Genomic DNA, 19328 nt, shown 5'->3' with positions numbered 1-19328 from the left:
ATTAAACCGAGGCCGAATTCCCACCGTGGCTGCCTGCATTCGGTGTTTGATAGGCTGCTAGGCTGTAATAGTTCCAGGGAAGCACCATCACCCCCGAGCTTTCCCCCTCCGTGACGCAGCACCCCGTGGGAGGTGTCGCCCCCTTGCCGCAGCTAAAACACTTTGAAAAATATTCAAAAAGTAGGGGCCGAATTCCCATTGTGGATGCCCGCATTCGGTGCTCGATAGGCGGCTTGGAGACCTCCGTAAAGGGTTGCTGTAATACTTCCAGGAAATCAGCGTTACCCCCGAGCTTTCCCCCACCGTTACGCACGACCCCGGGCAGTGTTTGGGTCCGGCTATCGCCCCTCTGCTGGAGCTCAAACATTTTGAAAATATTCATTACACCGAGGCTGAATTCCCACCGTGGCTGTTCGCCTTCGGTACTTGCAAGGCGGCTTGGAGACCTCCGTAAACGGTCGCTGTAATACTTCCAGGAAATCAGCGTCACCCCCGAGCTTTCCCTCACCGTGACGCACGACCCTGGGGGGCATTTGTGCCCGGCTGTCGCCACCCTGCCGGAGCTCAAACACTTTGAAAATATTCACAAAACAGAGGCCAAATTCCCACCGTGGTTGTCCGCCTTCGGTGCTCAATAGGCGGCTACGTGACCTCCGTAAACGGTCACTGTAATACTTCCAGGAAAGCAGCGTCACCCTCGAGCTTTCACCCACCATGACGCACGACCCTGGGGGGCGTTTGGGTCCGGCTGTCGCCCCTGTTCGATTCTAATTCTTGTATCTCTTCCTGGTTGTGGTTCGACGGAGCTTTATGATGAAATACCAGCGGGGACCATAAATGGTGAACAGAAAAAAACTACTTTATTCTTGTAAACAATAGGAGAACATGTCTAGTCGGAGCAGGGAGCCAAGAGAGTTTTTATCACACAGCAGCGATGACATCGTCTCGACCAGGCCTATCAGCAACGAGAGGGGTTGGGAGAACATTAGACACTGAAAATTAATACTTGTTGCACCCTAACGATGCAACAAGTTATCTAATAAGCTACATACATCCATATAGACTAAACTAAACATGAAATAACATAGGATGTTTACGGATGTGTATAAAACACTCTATCATTCCCCCCTGTTGCACATTTAAACATCAGTACATACATTTCCAAAACGGTCTTCATGCATGCACGTCATAACCACCGGCACAGGGAACCATTCTATACCATGGAGAAGGCGAAAAACCTCTGTCATAACTTTACTGCTGTGATATGCAACCACTACATTTGGATTGGATTGGATTGGATTGGATTGGATTGGATTGGATTTGCCTTTATTAGTCTCACGGTGGAGAAATTTACATTTCACAGCAGCAAAGTGATGAAAGGAATGAAAGTAGAAAAACAAAATACATAAGCTGCTGGAAAGGCAGCCACTCTCGGGGCGCCGTCTTGAAGTCAAAAGAACAAAAAAAACTAAATAACAAATAATATGACAGCATAGAGACAATATGACCAAACAAAGACACAGAGAGACATTCATTCTTCAGGACTTGCTGTACCCTCTTTGTGATGACATGAAGCAGTTCTAGATGAAAGAGGAGAGGATCAAAGCGTCTTTCCACCAGTGGATCAGGGACATCATGGTGGAACGTGCACGTCGACTACAAGCTAAATGTTGAAAGCAAACACGCAGCTGTAGCATCCATTGACGAAAAGAGATTGTCTCACATCTCCTGTTGCACATAAATCTGCTTCAATTCCAAGCCGCAACAGTTCCACATACGCATCGGCGCTCTGCGCTGACGCTCCTTTCTTCTTATCGCGGGTTCCTCAAGCCATGCATCCATCCAGCCGCAGACTGTCCAACAGCACTGACCTTTCTGCTAAACAAAGCGGGGCTGTGAAGATGCTGCCCATTACAGGCGCAAAAAAGCACAATGGCCCCTTCGGTGTACAGCGATGACAGTCGAATGGCACCGACATTCCTCCCATTCAAAAACAGTACTGGCATATTCATGCTGCCGAAAAGGCGCAACCGCTCAGCACAGTCTCCTCCTTGATGAATGTCGTGGTCAAAAATGCTGAAAAACAATCCGTATCCGTTCCACACGACGCACAACAACACAAAGTGACAAAAGAAAACACAAAACAAGACAAAAACAACCAAAAAAAAGCAAGGCTGATGAGAGCACTTTTGTGAGAGTCTTAAAGGTAAATCCAATTCAATCAAAATATTGACGAGGGAAATTCCTTCTCAGCCCTCCGTTTTGCTGGAAGCAACCACACTCTGATCGTTCGTCCTTGGTTCATTGTTTCGACGGGTGTTGATGAAAGAGGATGGTTAAATCATTAGGAAGCCAGGTGTAGAACAGAAAATTGGTTTAATCTTGAAAAATATTAATAATAATACATTTAATTTCAAGCACCTTTCAAAACACCCAAGGACACTTTACAATAAAAACAATAAAACAAAGCACATAACAACAAAACCATAAGTAAAATGATACATAATAAAATAGCAGAATGAATTAGACATTGAAAGCAATTTTAAACAAATGGGTTTTGAGGTGGGACTTGAAAATAGGGAGGGAGTCAATATTACAGATGTTGGGTGGAAGTGAATTCCAGAGTTTGGGAGCAGAGCGGCTGAAAGCTCTGCATCCCATCGTGGTGAGACGGGCAGAGGGCACATAGAGGTGAAGGGAGGATGACGATCAAAGGGACCGAGAGGGAACCAAGATTTGAAGCAGGTCAGAAAGATAGGGAGGGGCAAGGTTATGGATGGCTTTGAATGTATACAGAAGTATTTTGAATTTCATTCGATGTTTAACAGGTAGCCAGTGGAGTTGCTGGAGGACAGGGGTGATGTGGTGAAAGGAGGGGGTTTTAGTGATGATCCGGGCTGAAGAATTTTGAACGAGTTGGAGTTTATGGAGAAATTTCTTATTTATACCGAGGAGAAGTGAGTTACAATAATCGATGCGGGAGGTGCAGGTGCTGGTCTTTTTAATCAGTGATCAGTAGATAGCTCGTAGCCAACAGAAACAGCTAATATGTTTCCTGACTCAATTAGCTAGCTAGCCAGCCATATAGCTAATAGATAGCATACCTGTCAACCTCCACAGCTCCATGCCCTTACAAAATGTCATATTTTCCGTGACAAAATACAAAATAATCATACACAATATTTTTTTTCCAAACATGTTTATTTATGTAGTTTAACATGTTATATTGTACATGTGTTTCGTTATATCATTTTGTACATATTCTTAATGTATTATTATTTATTATTATTATTATTATTATTGTTATTATTATTATTATTTAATTCTTACTTCTTAATAAATGATGAAATTACATAATGAATGATGCAATGGGAAATCCCCAGGCGGCAGACGCATACGCACAGTAGCATCAAACCACTCGTGGCGAACTCGTTTGACTTGATGGATTTGCTGTTTCGTGATAGTCGGTGTCTACCGGATGGTACCCATAATTGACAAATGTGCGTTTTTCCGTACAGATTTTCAAAAACGTACAGGTTGAACGGTATGAGATCGCCAGCTCGATAGCTCATAGATAGCTAGCTAGCCAGTAATAATAATAATAATAATCCACTTCATTTCTAAGCGCCTTTCAAAACTCTCAAGGTCACTTTACAGTCACAGGATTCGGTTTTTCTGTGGGTGAGCAGAGACAGCCACCTGCGTCAGCTTTCGCTCAACACGGAATAACTGGAAAAGATAGAAACCTCGCGAGCTAGCTAATAGATAGCTAATAGCCAATAGCAAGCTAGATAGGTCATATGTTTCCTGACTCAATTAGGTAGCTAGCCAGCCCTATAGCTAACAGATATCCAGCTAGATAGCCAACAGCTAGCTACCCAGCTAACTAGTAATAATCATAATCCATTTCATTTCTAAGCGCCTTTAAAAACTCACGGTCATTTTACAGTCATGGGATAAGTTTTTTTTCTGTGGGTGAGCAGCGGCAGCCACATGTGCCAGTGTTCGTTCAACCCGGAATAACTCAAAAAGTTAGAAACCTAGCTAGCTAGCTAATTGAGAGCTAATAGCCAATAGCTAGCTAGATAGCTCATATTTTCCTGACTCAATTAGCCCGCTCGTCAGCCACTATTCACTTTGCTGCTTTTCTCTCGACAACTCTCTCATTATGACCCTAAACATTGGATTCCAGTGTCGGAGGTCTTTGTTGGGACACTCTGAACACAGGAAGATTGTCTTTGACTGCCATTCATGACCGACGCCCAACCTCTGCATCCCTCTGCCAAGCTATTTCTCGAGACTCAATGCAAATTGAAGTGATACATTGGTCAAACAGAGTCTTCTTAATTTGAATACCACTCCCCCTGGACATCCCAAGCACCAACATCCATACACCAAAAGAACATCAACATTTTAATGGGTTGCCATTGCATGAACAGAGAGATTTGTAACCTGGCTAATGAGGTCTTCCCAGGGATGAGAATGTACCGCCGATCGGCGGATTTCCTACTTTACAGACCAAAATGACCAGATAAAAGTAAATATGTATTCTGCCTTTTTTGCTGTTCATTTCCTGTTTGGGCTTGTGCCACTGACGAAAAGACAGGAAGCACATCTGGAGGTAGCAGAGCAGAAAATGTTGAGGTTTTCTTTGGGAGTGACCAGGTTGGATAGGATCAGGAATGAGTACATTAGAGGGACAACTCATATGAGAGGCTTTGGAGAGAAAGTCAGAGAGGCCAGCCCGAGATGGTTTGGACATGTCCAGAGGAGAGAGAGTGACTTTATCGGGAGAAGGATGCTGAGCCTTGAACTGCCAGGCAGGAGAACGAGAGGAAGACCGAAGAGGAAGTTTATGGATGTTGTCAAAGAGGACATGAAGGTAGCTGGTGTGAGAGAAGAGGATGCACAAAACCGGGGTAGATGGAGGACATTGATTCGCTGTGGCGACCCCTGAAGGGAAAAGCTGAAAGGAAAAGAAGAGGAAAAGAAGATTTCTTGTTTGGGCTTGTGTCAGCAGAAAGGGCAATTTTGATTGGATGAAACTGACGGCGGTTGGCGGAAAGCGCCATTTTGATTAGATGATCTTGATTTAGGTGCCGCTGATATCGAAACAGGTAAAAACCTCCATTTGAATAAGTGGCCGAGTAAAAAAACAATCAGGTTGATTGGCCTTTGTGGAGAGAACAGCTTCTAATTTGATAGATTCTAATTTGGAATGAAACAATACCATGGACGAAACAGTCGAATATCAGTGCTACTATGACCCCATGCTAACGTTTGCATCAATATACTTCTGCGAGAGCCAGCAGAAAGCAAGCGTGTAAGCTAATGAGCAGTGTGAAAGCTAGCTCGCAGTTACCTTGCATATGCACCCGGCAAGTTGATTTTTATTCTGATCGTTTGGCTGGATTTTTACCAATCACGAGGAACGGAAAACTATTCATATTCATGGTGATTATCACAAAGTTATTTTGAATAATACATGCTGAGATTTTGTTGAAATCACATTTAGTGCAAGGCCAGATCTTCTATATGAGGATGACAGTTTAACAGGCGATGATCATTTGTGTGGAGTAGGGATGGCGAAATCATTTGAACTTATGAAACGTATTCAGCCGCCATGTTAGCGCGTTGGCCTCAGTGCAGAGGTACCGGGTTCAATTCCAGCTCCAACCTCCCAGTGTGGAGTTTGCGATTTCACCGCGGGCCTGCATGAGTTTTGTCCATGTACATGATTCCACTTTTCTTCCATCTACAGCAGGGGTGCTCATTACGTCGATCGCGATCTACCGGTCGATCGCGGAGGTAGTACTTGTCGATCGCAGCGTGACAATAAAAAAACATTTGTCAGCCTATCATAATGTGCACGTCGACTACAAGCTAAATGTTGAAAGCAAACACGCAGCTGTAGCATCCATTGACGAAAAGAGATTGTCTCACATCTCCTGTCCCAAATAAAACAGCTTGAATTCCATTCCGCGACAGTTCCATATACGCATCGGCGCTCTGCGCTGACGCTCCTTCCTTCTTATCGCGGGCTCCTCAAGCCATGTATCCATCCAGCCGCAGACTGTCCAACAGCACCGACCTTCCACTGAACAAAGCGGGGCTGTGAAGATACTGCCCATTACAGGCACAAAAAAGCACAATGGCCCCTATGTTTCTATCAGTTCCAATGTAGCATTACACTGTTGGATTCCTGTGGAACTTTCTACGAAGAGCACATCAAGCAGCTTCCCTTCTTCATACTGTGGAATACCAGAGACGAGCACTGCAAGAATTTCCACGGGGTATGTTTCACCAAGAACATCCCGTAGAAGTTTTCCATCCCAGTGTAGTGTGCAGTAATCTGGCGGACTTTCCTTGAAGTTATTCATGTAACTTTGGCACAAGTAATGATGAGTGTTTATCCTATTTCGTCTTGTAGTAGAGGCTGATATAACAAATTCATCAAGATCTGCACCTCCTGCCTTCAACACTGCAGACACCATGGCTGTAGTCTGGTTGTCAGAGAGTGACAACCGATCTGCAGTGCTACAAATCTCTTCACTGGTCATAACTGTCTCGGCAAACTACAAATATGGCCGAAGCTGTAACCAAAGATGAGTGTCTTGGTAAAAAAGTACAAATATGGCCAAAGCTGTAGTCCAAAGATGAGTGGCACCATTTTTCCCCCAGAGGAGAGAGCTGAAATGAAGGCAGGTGTGCCAGCAGCTGAAAGCCATTCAGAAATCAGAAAGGCTCTCACCAGAAGCAACCACTCCTTAAAATAGTCAGTTGCAACACTGCTCAGGTTCGGTTCGGTTCAAGTACTGCTCTAGGAGTTTACCAAGACAGTAGAGTTCAACTGTGTAAAGACCAGGGTGGCTGACGGTGAGGGGGAGAAATCAAAAAACCAACATAACTTGACAATAACTGAGTGTGGAAAGTGTAAGGTTATCATACTTGGTTTTGATGAACAGCTTGGTCTTGTCTCAGTGTATTCTGAACCCTCACTAGTACCAGAGCCTTGACTGTTCTCTGGGTCTTCATCACTTGAATGATTTTTTTTTCTGCTGCTGCAACAGTCACTGATGATAACATTCTCTCTTCTCTTTCTTCTCGGAAGCTTTTCTCTCAAGACCTCTTCTGAAACACCTTATCATGACCTGACATGTGTGCCAGGCGAGTGGTCTGTTGGTCCAAGTAGAAATTGACGTCCTCTTCTTAGGACTCCTTTGTGAGCAGCCTGTTGCTTCTTATCTTCTCCACAACATCCTTTGTTCCAATATCAAATAACTTGTCTAAGTCCTTCAGAAAGTTAGCTCGTTTCTCTTCCTCTGGTTTGTTATTTCTTCCCTTGTTTTTAACAATTTTCCTGTACTTTTCATGGAGGATCATGAAACGGTTGACTGCATTTGGTCTAGTTAGTGTTTTAATCCTTTCCATATTCCAGATTGGCAAAACGACATCCACTGTATCATGGGCTAAAGACCTATTGTCACTGTTGGGATTATCATTCCTCAAATGCACAAAATACTGGAACACCTGCCGATTAGTAGGTCGTTGAGAGCCTCTGATGCTGGAGCTGGGTTGCCCAATGAGATACACATCACAATGACCTTGTGGCAGGAGTTACCACCTTTCTTCTCTTTTCAGTTGGTTCATCCCGTTCACTTGTATCGCTGACAACTTTCCCACAGCGTAGTTGTCTTCCAGATGCCATGTTGTCAGCAGTTCACAAATCTTAACGAATCAGCTTTCACTTACAATCTGAAATGAAGAGATACATTATAATTAGTGATAATAAATTATATACATGCATTAAGAGTAATTTGTAATTTGAGATAAAGTTATGTATTATATAATGGCATCCTTTCCAAGCATAAAAAATATATATGTTTGTGCATTAAAATTAACACAGGTGTTCATGTGTTTCCTACCAAATGCAAGAACATTTTATTAGCTTTCATTTGGGACCACTTTCAATGTTATAGCATCAACCTCTGAAAAGCTACAATGAAAATAAGGACATAATATCCCAAATTTTGCAGCGTTTTTAAAAAACGTCTACAATAAAATGTCATGGCTCTTGAGGCGGGCGTAGCCAAGGTCCAAGATCACAATAACTGGTATATTTAGCTAATTTAGACCTTAGAGAATGGGAATAATATCAGTTTCGATATGTTTGAAGAAAAAGGTCAATTTTGAAAAGGTCTACCAGACGGAGTGCTGTGAAGCCAACCCGATACTACTCTCCAAATCATGGCTAACGTTAATTATCCAATTGTTGGAAGGCTTCCAACTCGTACATGAGGACAGAAATGCAGGGAGCAGCAAGAGGACATGAGTGGGAATTGCTGTGTTTGTGAACGACAAATGGTGCAATCCTAGGCATGGCCATAGCGAGGGTGATAATAAAGGTATTCTGATTCTGACCTCCTACAAGTTCCTGGGTGTTCTTCTCAACAAGAAACTTGACTGGTCTAAAAACTGGTCAGGCAGCATCACCCCCCGATACAGAAAAAGCAGTGTTTGAAATAATGTTTGCCCGGACTTTTCTGCAACTTTCAGTCTTATTTTTAATATTTCTTGGTAAATAAACAAGTTAGCGTTAGTTTATGCATTTCAGTATCACGGTAAACCTCTTCTGAATAGCTCATAAAATCGTCACAACATATACTTACGTGATATTTGATCCATGACGAGAAGTAGAAGGAGCTTTGAAGATGCAGGAGCGCACGTTGTGTTGCGCAAGAAGGAGATGATGTCACTGACACTCTTAAAGGCAAAGCTGCCCATAACCTGTGTTAAAGGGACATGTAACTTGTGCTGCATCAGTTCCAAGCGAAACTTGTACTGCTACCTTTAATTTTTTCGATCTATAAGCACTTATCTTTAGTGTACCAAATATGACCCAATCGTCTGTAAAGGGTTAAGAAGCCTGACAGCAGTCGGTAGGAACCAGCGGCGGTACCGTTCCTTCTTGCAGTACAGGTGTAACAGTCTCTGGCTAAATGAGCTATCCAGTGCTGTCAGGTTGGGCAGGAGGTGGCGGGAGGGGCTGTCCATCATAGCTTTTAGTTTAGCTTGCGTCCGTCTGTCGCCCATCTCCTCCAGAGAGTCCAGCGAGCAGCCCAGGACAGAACTAGCCCTCTTGACTAGGTGCTCCAGTCTTTTTCTGGTGCCTGACCAGGACACAATTCCATAGGGGATGGTGAAGTGACCACAGAGTTATAGAGAGTCTTTAGGAGTGAGACCTGAACCCCAAAAGACCTCAGTTTCCTGAGTAGTGTCAGCAACGGGAAATCGAATCGGGAAATCGGAGGGAGGAGGAAGGCTAACTCCTTCCTCCCGTCCTTGTTTGATTTGTCCCCGTAGATTGACCCTCCCGGTAACGGGCTTCCAAGAGAAGGGATGTCCCCGCGGGCGATGGAGAGAAATGGGGAAGGGCGGGCGAGGCCACTTTCTGCTGCTTTGCCACTCCGCTCTCTTTCCGCGACTTCCGCGACTTCCGCGACTTCCTCTCTTTCCGCGAGCCGACTGCTGAGAAAGATTTGCTTAGGTACGAACAGCCTCCAGTTGATCAATAACTGATTTTGCGAAGTGCACCCGGTCTTCCTCCGTTCCGTCACACTTTTTTCATTCGGAGGGTGGAACGGTGAGGATGACTCACGCTTATGCAATCAACAAGTTTATTGTGGTTCATTTCCTTTCTCACACGATGCGGAACAAGCCAGGCGCTGGTATTTCACAACTGTGATCCCGGACGTCACAATCTTTAATGTCGATTACAATTTAAATGTCAATTCTCCCAAGATATAAGAAATAACGAATACACCAAAATTTAATATTAATCAAATAAAATAATCTAAAAATCCTTCTTTTCCTTTCGGCTTTTCGCTTCAAGGGGTCGCCACAGCGAATCAGTGTCCTCCATCTTTAGAGGTTTGATCTGCATGTTTGTTTTGGCCAAGCTTTTATGTCGGACGCCCTTCCTGACACAACCCTGTGTATTTATCCGGGCTTGGGACCGGCACAAGAAGACTTTTGTCCCCTTGTGGCTACAGAACAAGCAACTCGTTCAGTAAAAGGCTCCCAAACACAAAATGGTCATCGGCACAGACACAATCATAAAAATCCTCATGAATAAAAATTAAAATATAATCATCTTGTCAATGCGGTTTTGCTTTTGTCTATCATCGGTGAACCTTTCACAGATTGATCAGGTCCAGAAACGCTCCCGAGGCAAAACGTGCCCAATTCTTCAATGGTTATTTATTTTTGTAATTGGTGGAACTTGATTTCTTACCTCTCCGGAACGACCTCGGCCAAACCCGCTCCTGTGAGGCAATTCCTTGTAATTCCACCAATCCTCGGGCCTTCACGGTATGTCCAATTTAATATTTAAAATGATCAATCCACCATCTCGGCCAAACTAAGGGGATACTTCTTAGGAACTCTCAGGGATCAAGAAGGGATGAGAAATAGAAACCAGGCAGAGGGCAAACTCGTCGAACAGAGGAATGTTTCCCCCTCCGAGCTTGAGGTCTGTGCTTTTGGACACATCTCGCCCTCTTGCTCAGATCGTCAAAATCCCACCGTTGCCCCTGGCCATTTTCCAGAGAATTCAGGTCTGTGTCGATGCCTTTGGGCTGGTCCTTGCCCGCCAGGTCTCAGAACCTCAATTAATCTGTTCTCCCATTCCCGTCGAGCTCCTCTAAGTCTAAGAGAGAAGGGTAACCGTCCTCCTGGTCATCGAGCCCGAAGGCTCGCGGATCTCACCGTTTCTCCCCTTCAGTTTCGCAATCACTTTCTTTTTATCTGCTTTGTCACGTGTTGTTCTAGAATTTTCTATCCCCTCCCCATCACGTGGAAGGGCATTTCCAACCGAAAGTCACGTTTTTCTCGAATGTTCTATTCCCTCCCCATCATGTCATCCAAGCAGGGAGGAGGGTGTACAGTTCAAGCCAGGACACAGGGGCGATCCTCCTCTGGCTCAACAGGCGAGGTCATATCAGGACAAGTTCCTTACTCCTCTTCAGGTTTGAACCGGATGAAGGGACCTCATGTCCCAGGCGAGGCTGAATCAGGACCTGTAAAGTGACTCAACCTCCCAATGATAGACAATCTTTTCTTTTCAGCATTTTGCAGCTTAGTTATAATGTATATACATATACATGTTTCCACATTTCTCTCATAGGTACTAGGCTTTTAAACCTTAGCTTTTGTTACACATCATTTCACATTACTTGGAGAGAAAGTAATCATCATAAGGCGCTATTTTCACTCAAAGCGGTTACAAAGCATTGCTCAAGCATTTGACTTTGTTCCTCTATTTGTCATCTTATAAAGACTGGCAAAATAAAGAGGAAGTCCAAAGAAAAGGAACACTTTATTTTCTACAACACTTCTTTAGACTCGGTCAATTTTCTTGTTAGTTGTCGAATTCCGTAATCATCTTGTATGGATTTTTATGAGGCATTGACTTTGGTATGTCTTTTTGGTCGATGCTTTTTCATATTTTAGTTGGATTCAGGATTTGTAGAGCTGGCTTCAGGCTGCATTAGGATCCCTCTGCCCCCCTCCAGTGGTCGAATTAGGGATTTGTCCCAGGACTTAAACCATCCAATTTCATTTCCTTGATTTTGAGCTTATATCTCCCGCCTGACGAGGCGCGTTACCTTGACAGTAGGAAGAAGCGGCTCCCTTTTTGATGAGGGCATCCGTGTTTGTAGTCCACTCCAGTTTATATTTGAGAATAAGACCCAGGTCACCCGCTCTATGTCAGTACCCTGCATGTTCAACGGTACAGGTGAAGATTGTTTCCTGCAGAAATCCACAGCCAACTCCTTGGTTTTCCCTGTGTTGACCTGGAGGTGATTCTGCTGGCACCAGTCCACAAAGTCCTTGGTCAGTCCCCTGTACTCCCGATCATCTCCTTCTGCAATGAGGCCGACAATAGCTGGGTCATCAAAGAACTTCTGGCTCAGGTTAAAATGTGCCGGACAATGACACAGCTGGTCGGAGCAGGTCCTGAGGAGTCGGGAACTGATGTTGTCTCGACCTACTGCCTTTTTCACTTTCATCCTACTCAGTTGGTTTCTCACCTGCACGGTTGTGACAGACAGGCAGGAACCAGGAAGCAGAGCGGCAGCTGAGGGTGTGGCGTCGGTTTAGAGGGTGGTTGTTGGTTGCAGGAAGCTGGTTGTGAGAGGGGGAAGGGAGGGGAAGTTCACATTCAGATTGGGTGCAGGTGCAGCTATGGGTGGAGTTGACGATGGGGCGGGAGTGACTAACTTCTGGTCAAACCGATTGAAAAGGTGGTTTAGTATACCTGCCCAGTCCTTGACTTTCTCATTCAATGTCACTGGGCTTTTGTGGCCTGACATATTTTTCAGGCCCTTGCAGACATCAGCGACATTTCGGGTTTGCAGCTGCTCCTCCATTTTCATCCTTTATGCAGTGTCTGAAACTAGTGACAAAATGTTACCCGACACCAGGACGTACAACTCTGAAAAGTTGCCTGCCCGGCCATAAAGTTGCCTTTCTCATTTTTCACAACTTGAAACACAATAAGATGACTAATAGCAAAAAAAAAACATTGTTGCAAAGATTTAAGGATTTTTTTTATTAAGGATTCACCTCCCACAAATGCTCACTTGCGTCGTCTGTTACAAGCCACGTGAACCCCTCTTTACATGATGCTTTTAATAATGATACATTGATTTCTAAGCGCCTTTCAAAACTCTCAAGGACACTTTGCAGTCACGGGATAATGTACGTTTACGTTTTATCGTGTCATAAATTTTGTTAGCTTCTTTTGAATCTTTCTTCTGGGGCTGAGGTTATGTGCATCTACTTTGGAAAATCATATGCAAATGCACAACCTTTTGGCGCTCGGGAAAGTCTGGATACGCGCAGCAGGCTTCTGATTGGCTGCTGTGCTGAGGATGCCAAACGAACCAAAATTTCAACATTTCCACACCGAACGAAGATTTTGAAATATGAATCATTTATTCAGATTTTGAAATCTTCGTTCAAACGGTTACTTTATTGAATAAAGCAAACGTTTGATTTGAAAAAAAAATCTTTATTTCTTTTTCTTGAAGTTGTTGGTCACCCGGGCGGAGACGTTCTGGAAATTGTACGCCCGATGTAAAAGTTGCACGCCCAGGCGTCCAGGCAGACATTATTTCCGACACTGCTGTACGCCTTTTTCCCCTCTCTGACCATTCTCCTCATTTGGATTTGCACGGCCTTCAGTTCCTCTCTGTTCCCCGACACAAAATACATTTTCGTTTCCTTAAGGAGGCCCTTTATGTTGGGATTAATCCACGGTTTGTTGGATAAACACCGCACCGTCCTGGTGGGTACGGTATTTCTTTCACAAACGTTTATGTCATCCGTGATATGTCGGTGAGTGAATCAATGTCCTCCCCATGAATTTCAGTGAAATGCTCCCACCTGGTTGAATCAAAGCAGTCCCGCAGGGCCTCTTCAGCCTCTGTGGACAATCTTCTGACTGTCTGTCACAGCTGGTTGCCTGTGCACCAGGGGTTGGTACACAGGCTGGCGATACACCATATTGTAATCTGCTCTTCCAAGAGGGTAGGGTCTGGACGCATCCTTTGCATCCTTAGCATTTGAAAGAACAAATAGAATAGCCACCTTATGTAGAGTACATAATTGCATTGTGTCTTTGTAGATCTGGAGAAAGCGTACGGCAGGGTGCCCAGAGAAGAGCTGTGGTATTGCATGAGGAAGTCTGGAGTGACAGAAAAGTATGTCAGAGCGGTGCAAGACTTGTATCATGACTGTAAGACAGTTGTGAGGTGTGCTGTCGGTGTGACAGAGGAATTCAAGGTGGAGGTGACCCCACCAGGGGTCAGCTCTAAGCCCCTTCTTATTTGCTATGGTAATGGATAGGCTGACAGACGATGTTAGACAAGGATCTCCTTGGACCATGATGTTTTCAGATGACATTGTGATCTGTAGCGAGAACGGGAAACAGGTGGCGGAGAAACTAGCGATGTGGAGATATGTCCTGGAAAGGAGAGGAATGAAGATCAGTCGCAGAAAGACGGAATACATGTGTGTGAATGAGAGGGATCCAAGTGCAGGACTGATGCTATAGGGGGGAGGGGAAGGTGGAAAATTTTAAGTACTTGGGGTCAACTGTCCAGAGAATGGAGAGTGTGGAAAAGAGGTGAAGAAGCGTGTCCAGGCAGGCTGGAGCGGCTGGAGAAAAATGTCAGGTGTGATAGAAGGGTTTCAGCCAGGATGAAAGGAAAAGTGTATAAAACAGTGGTGAGACCAGACATGATTACGAACTTAATTGGACTGGACACAGTGCCACTGAAGAAAAGTCAGGAAGCAGAGCTGGAGGTAGAAGAGCTCAAGATGGTGAGGTTTTCTTTGGGGTGACCAGGTTGGATAGGATCAGGAATGAGTACATTAGAGGGACAACTCATATTAGAGGCTTTGGAGAGAAAGTCAGAGAGGCCAGACTGAGATGGTTTGGACATGTCCAGAGGAGAAAGAGTGACGATATCGGGAGAAGGATGCTGAGCCTTGAACTGCCAGGCAGGAGACCGAGAGGAAGAGAAGGTTTATGGATGTGGTCAAAGCGGACATGAAGGTAGCTGGTGTGAGAGAAGAGGATGCACAAAACCGGGATAGGTCTGTGTAAGCTCTCAGTCGTACAGGAAAAGAAGACCTTATGTAGAGTACATAGTTACATATATCATATGCTTTATGCTGTATTTTTTTACTTTGCTTTATGTACAGTTCTTTTTATGAAACATTTTTGTCCAGATGTACAATTCAGTCTTCTGTCATTTTTTTTCGTACAGAGGGGCCGTGGCTTACGAACCTAATTGGTTCCCAGACAGACTGTATAAGGCGAAAAGTGTGTACAGTGAGACATCAACTTACGAACTTAATTGGTTCCCAGACAGAGTGTGTAAGGCGAAAAGTGTGTATCTCAAAAAAAAAAAAAAATCCCCATAGGAAACCATTAAAATGGGAATAATCCGTTCCCGGGTTTCCATAAAATATACTTTTCAACTAAATAAGCCTTAAAACTACACACAACCTACCTTATCCTATGTATAATAAATGTGATATTGTATTGTAATGAAAGAAATATACTGCACTGTATAATAAAGTCACTTTATTTACATTTGTGATGGTCATTGATGGCTCTTAATTGACACCTGTTGCTTTCTGACTTGTAAGGTCTTACGAAACTGAGGCATCACATTATCATTCATCATGTTGATGATTCTTATAGCCTTTTCTGAATGGAACTGTTCAATAAAAGCCTGCACATCAACTGTTGAATGGCCTGCTTCTGCTTGTCCTCTTGAAGGCAAATCGAATTCTCTGCGTTGATGACCTCATTATGGTCAGCAACAAGCTCCTCGATGTCATCTGCATTCACTTCGATTCCCGTAGGTGCCGGCAGAGATTTTATAACAAAAGGCGCGAGTCCGATGATTCCACGGACGCGGAATAAAACGCGACAAAAGAAGGCGGGCGGGGCGAATAAAATGGCACTCTCGCGTCTAACAATCACCTCGTGCAAAGCAAACTTTTGGAGCACAAGCAAACTTCTGGAGCACAGGACATAGCGATGCAGTGACTCGTTGCAATGAAATGAAATTGAAGTGTCGCGAGCGGCAGCCAAGCCCGAGCTGCATCTTGACAAGGGGGTGCGTTCATGTGTAGCAACACAAAAACGTTGGCAAGTGTTTGTCACCGCTCATTCAGTTAGACAATGCTTTCCAAACAGCCTAGAGCACGGGTGTCAAAGTCAAGGCCCGCGGGCCAAATCCGGCCCGCCACATCATTTTTTTCGGCCCGCGAAAGCAAGTCAAACTTGTTAAATTCCATGATGATTGCTAAAATCTGAGCCAAAATTTCATATTTTTGGATGTCAACCACAATAAAAGTCATTATTCTTGACTTCAGATTTGAAAACGAGTTATTCATTAATTTGCTGTGTTCTCTATATGTAATATTTGAAGGGATTTAAACATTCTAATGGGTTCCCCAAATTCATAACGGCCCTCGGGAGGAAACCATAACTACAATGTGGCCCGCGGCAAAAAAATGATTTTGACACCCCTGGCCTAGAGTCATAAGAAATCGTGCGCTATTCTCAAACCTGAACGCACCCCAAGTCTTGGATGACAAACAAACAGAGCAGAGTAGATGTGTATGTCTGGTAGTTTCTTCAATTGATTCATCGTAACGCACCACATTTGAACTGAGGCTCAACACGAGCCTGTGGTGTTTATTTTCCGGTCCCATAATAGTAGAATTATCAGCAAAAAGCTCCAAGTAGGCGATCGACGTGTGCATTCAATGAGAAGGGGTATGGAAAGTAGCGCCGGCTGGAGCGCATTTCAATCGTGTGCTACAGCCGAAGATCACTTTCGCCAGATCCGAAGTTCGTGTGCTTGATGGACCAGCCCTGGTGGGTGTGTATTATGAAAATAGTGCTTATTATAAGGCTTAATTTTAATAATCTCTCTACACGAACGACTGCACCTCAACGCACCCAGCTGTGAAATTCCTAAAGTTCGCAGACGACACCACTGTCATCGGTCTCATCAAAGACGGCGACAAGTCTGCATACCGACAACAAGTGGAGCACCTGGAGCTCTGGTGCAGCCGTCACAACCTGGAGCTGAACATGCTCAAGACAGTTGAGATGATCGTGGACTTCAGGAAACATCCATCACAGCTACCCCTCACACTATCCAACTGCCTTGTGTCAACCGTTGAGACCTTCAAGTTCCTGGGAATCACAGTCTCCCAGGACATGAAGTGGGAGGTCAACACCAACTCTATCCTGAAAAAGGCTCAACAGAGAATGTACTTCCTGAGGCTGCTAAAGAAGCATGGCCTGCCACAGGAGGTGCTGCATCATTTCTACACGGCTGTCATCGAATCCATCCTGTGTTCTTCCATCACCGTTTGGTTCGGGGCCGCCACAAAAATGGACAAAATCCGACTTCAACGGACAGTTAGGACGGCGGAAAAAAATCATTGGCACCGCCCTACCCACTCTCGAGGACTTGCACACTGCAAGAATCCAAACTAGGGCGCGGAAAATCCTACTGAACCCTCCGCACCCTACCCACCACCCTTTCCAGCTACTCCCCTCAGGCAGGCGCTACCGATCCATGCACACCAAATCCAGCAGACCTTTAAACAGCTTCTTCCGCCAAGTCATTAACTCTTTGAACTCTTTGAGCTCTTTCAGCAGTAGCCAAAATGGAACTGTATAGGGCCACTTAGCAGTTTTTTTGACGACGATACTAGTGCAGCGTGTTCTACCGGAAACAAATTCCTTGTGTGTTCTACATACTTGGCAATATAGATGATTCTGATTCTGATAAATTTGACGTTCGTATGATGAAAAATTCGTATTATAAGGCGTTCGTTAGTTGAGGTCTCACTGTATCACTTTGCTGCTGTGAAATGTAAATTTCTCCACTGTGAGACTAATAAAGGCAAATCCAATCCAATCCAATCCCAAAAATTAATTTCCGAAAGGAGACCATTAAAATGAAAATAATCCGTTCCCAGGTCTCCATAAAATATAATTTTCAACTAAATACGCCTTAAAACTGCGCCATGATTACGACGCGGGTTTTACAATATATCTGATTCCACCTGAATCTCTGACTGACATCGGTACCCACTCAACTCATTTGCCAATTTCATTCTTATCGGCGAGAAATTCCTTTAATGTGCACTGCAGTCAATTACTTTAATGTGCACTGCATCCAATTCATAATAATAATGTTAATTCGTAATCAAATTAATCTTGGTTATCCTGCACTTTTAGTTGTAACTATAAATTACTTTTGAACTGAAAAATGTCATCACTGTACGCAAAGGTCGCCAGAAGATAAATCAGCATCTGCGGCTGTCTTAATAAACGTTGGATTTCCTCCATCGCATCTCCAACGTTGAATATTTTTCATTCGATCAAGCCTAATTGTAACAATTCGTCGCTCACTAGTTAATGGAGTTAATGGATGAGAAATATGTGCAAAAAATAAAAATTGTCATGCATTTGAATAAATGCCAAACACTATACTTTTGGAAATGAAAACTATTCTCAATAGGGGCTTTGTCATCGATCCCAAATTATCAGTTGGGTGTGCCAACTCTAGTTGTGCAGGTGCATGCCACCAGCTGTTGCGGCCTCTCCTTTGTTGGATCTCCTATGACAATTGAAGCAGAGATGACATTTTGTTTCCAAAGACACCAAGAATCAAAATGCAGTTCGGATGACACTGTGATTCAGCAGCATCTGCCCCTAGAAAGTCACCCCTCTCACCCCTCACACCACTGCTATCCTCGTCCACAGTCTCGTCACCTCCCGTATCAATTATTGTAATTCACTTCTTTTCGGGGTCAATCAAAAATGTCGCCATAAACTCCAACTTGTCCAAAATTCCTCAGTCCGGATCATCACAAAAACCCCCTCATTTCACCACATCACTCCTGTCCTCCAACAGCTCCACTGGCTCCCTGTTAAACTCCGTATTGAATTCAAGATACTTCTGTTTACATTTAAAGCCATCCATAACCTTGCCCCCCCTATCTGTCTGACCTAATTCAAATCTCCGTTCCTTCTCGGGCCCTCAGATCGTCTTCCTCCCTCCACCTCTACACGCCCTCTGCCCGTCTCACAACGATGGGGTGCAGAGCTTTCAGCTGCTCCGCTCCTAAACTCTGGAACTCACTTCCACCCAACATCAACATCCCTTCCTACTTTCAAATGTCACCTGAAAACCCACCTGTTTAAACTTGCTTTCATGGTCTAATTTATTATGCTTTTTATTATTTATTGTTTTATGCATGATTTTACTGTTTTGTGTGTTGTCTTTTTTGTAAAGTGTCCTTGAGTGTTCAGAAAGGCGCTTGTAAATTAAATGTATTATTATTATTATTATTATTATTATTATTATTATTATTATTATTATTATTATTATTAAACCCCTCTTTGAAGCCCTGTGCTGACAAAAACCCTTGATAAGGGGCATCGTAAATAACTGTGGCTTCTCGCAAATGGAATAATAAAGCCGTATACAGAACAAAGTTTAGCTCAATCTAACAAAACTAATCCTATAATTGTATAAATTCACTCTTTGACTGTCATTTTGTACAATTTCCATTTCAGTCTGCATTCACCCAAATCAGGATTTTAAAATTACTTGTCCCGATCGCAGACAAAAACATTGGAATTCTGACTTCACGGTGTTCAATTCTCTTAGTGAAAACACTTTATCAAATCTAACAAAAGTATTTTACTTTTGCCT

General features: G+C 43.9%; 1 long non-coding RNA gene across 1 annotated transcript; it reads right to left on the bottom strand.

The window, feature by feature from the left end:
- Positions 1-841: 841 nt before the first annotated feature.
- LOC148884096 (uncharacterized) lies at positions 842-11355 on the bottom strand. Its single transcript, XR_016118468.1, has 2 exons — positions 10295-11355; positions 842-955 (listed from the first exon to the last, which is right to left on the bottom strand). It is a non-coding gene; the product is annotated as an uncharacterized LOC148884096 (long non-coding RNA).
- Between the last annotated feature and the right edge of the window lie 7973 nt (positions 11356-19328).

This window comes from Hippocampus bargibanti, linkage group LG19 (genome assembly GCF_051943395.1).
Source record: "Hippocampus bargibanti isolate YZ-2025 linkage group LG19, ASM5194339v1, whole genome shotgun sequence".
NCBI lineage: Eukaryota > Metazoa > Chordata > Actinopteri > Syngnathiformes > Syngnathidae > Hippocampus > Hippocampus bargibanti.
This window is presented reverse-complemented; position numbering and strand designations above follow the sequence as displayed.